This window comes from Octodon degus, unplaced genomic scaffold (assembly GCF_000260255.1).
Source record: "Octodon degus isolate 3935 unplaced genomic scaffold, OctDeg1.0 scaffold00174, whole genome shotgun sequence".
In the NCBI taxonomy this organism is placed as follows: Eukaryota; Metazoa; Chordata; class Mammalia; order Rodentia; family Octodontidae; genus Octodon; species Octodon degus.
Window position 1 is genome coordinate 2,122,880 of NW_004524750.1, and position 2,480 is coordinate 2,125,359.

Below are 2,480 nucleotides of genomic sequence, written 5' to 3' on the forward strand. Positions count from 1 at the left end.
GACAGATACAAAAAATAGGAGGGAAAAGGAAGATGATGGAAACATTGAATGAACAATACAGGAAAACTAACACATGAAACAGGTTCAAACAGATATCCAGGATATTAAGAATTCCATCGAAAGCTGGCAAAATCAAAGAATGAAACAGAAGATAGAATTCCAGATCTTAAAGATAGCATTGCGTCTAGTGAACATGAAAGGAATCATCTCTCAGCAATAACGAGACAATGCACTAGCTGCAAGGTGATGCAAAGAAAAATAACGTAAGATTAAAATATATCAATGAGGGCCGGCCAAATAGCTCAGCTGATAAAAGCACCTGCAAGCAGGTACAGGGACCGGGTGTTTGATCCCTGGGCCTGCTGTGCCAGCCCCACCCCCACAGGGCACACTGAGATGACTAGTAAGGCTGGACATGATGGCACAGGCCTGTAATCCCAGCACTTGGGAGGCTGTAAACAGGAGAATCAGTATGAGTCCGATCCAATAGTGAGACCCTGAACACCCTGTAGACTCTTCCCTAAAATACAGAAAAAAAGTGTATCAATGAAATAGCTGCAGTTAACAAAAAAGACATAAAAAGAGTGTTGTCAGAAGTGGTAGCAGAAAATTTCCCAAGCATGGGAAAATAATCTGATATACAGACATATGAGGCATGTAGAACTCTAGCTAGCCATAATCAAAACAAGTCTTCACCCAGACACATAGCAATCAAGATTCCAGAAACTGAGCAACAGAACAATATTGAAAGTTGCTAGACCAAAGAGATCAGCTATAATGCTAAGTCCATCAGAATCTCAGCAGATCACCAAAACAAGCAGAGCTTGGAGTGAGAGATTCAAGGTCTGAAAGACAGCAACTTTCAACCCAGATTGAGGTATCATGTAAAACTATCTAACAAAATTAATGGATAGATTAGATACTTCCATAACTGAGAACAACGGAAGAAATTCATGATAACCAAACCAGCCCTACGAAGAGTACTGACAGATATTTTCAAAAGAGACAAAGACCACCACAACTTCAAAATCAGGAGAAGAGAACCACCAAGTAGAAGAATGTGTCTTGAAGGACAGAGCCAAAGGTCTTCTGTTGCTCAAGGTAGTTGTCAGTCAACTGTAGCTGTCTTAGCTATTTTCCCTGAGAATGGCACATAATGCCCTACACCAACAAATTAGAAGAAGAAAGGTTTGCCTTGGCTCACAGTGTGTAGAGATTTCAACCCATACCCTGCTGGCTCCAAGGAAGGAGAGCCAGAGGGGTGTGGCTGAAGGCAGCTGCTCAAGTCGTGGAGCCCAGGGCCTCTTGCTCCAGAACCTCAGGACCCCAAGGCCTTAGGACAGTAGGGCTTCATGCCCTAGCACCCATGGCTTCAGTATCCCACAACCCCATGGGACCATTTTGGAACCAAGGTTCCCAAAAATCCCAAGGTCATAGCTCCTTAGCACTCCAGACTCAAAATCCAAGGACCCCGCAACTCCTGGGTCCTGGGGCTCAGGTATCTACTGCTCTTGGAAGCTAGGACCCATGCCCTCTGCCCACTGCACAGCCAGCTCTGCTAGGGGTCCTCTAAGACACCCCCCCACCCATATCTCCTTCAGTGGGATCCTGCAAGACCTTGCCCACCCTGCCTTTTAACTTTATTTTATTTTAAAGAGAAAAAAATTCAAAAAAGATAATAGAAGGCTAACAATTGTTAGTACATTGTAATATTGTTATCTTTAAATTAGTTACTCAAAGTACCAGGTACTGGTATTTGTGCAAACAATATTACCACAAAATTTCTTTTTAATGAACTGAGAGAAATTAGTAGTGTAACCATCTTCACTGTCATATATATATATATATATATATATATATATATATATATATATATCACTGAGTATGATGTTTTCAAATCTTCTGGGAAAACATTGAGAAGGGGAATAGCTGGGTTAAATGGGACCGCCAAACAGTTTTCTGAGGAATCTCCATGCTGACTTCCACAGTGGTTGTACCCGTCTGCACTCCCACAAACAGCAGAGAAGGTTGCATTTTCCTCACAACACACCCAGCATTTGTTACTGTGGATTTCTTGGTAATAGCCATTCTTTCTGTGAAGAGATACCACCTCAGTATTTATTTAATTTGCATCTCTTGAATGGCCAGTGATGTTGAATTTTTTTCATATATTTGTCATTTATATTTCTTTATCTGAGAATTATGTATTCATCTCAGATGCCCGTTTTGGAATTGGGTCTTTAAATTTGGGAGGGCTGATAGTTTTGAGTTCTTTATATGTTCTCCCTAGTAATCTTTTTCTGAGAAACAGATGGCAACCACTGTGGGTTTTTCTCTTTACTCTGTTGACGTTTTCTCTTGCTGTGCAAAAGCTTTGTAATAAGATATCACAGTTGTTGATTCTTCATGATAGCCTCTGTGCAATCAGGCTTTTATTCATATAGTCTTTGCCTACACCACTGCCTGCAAGAGTTGTATCT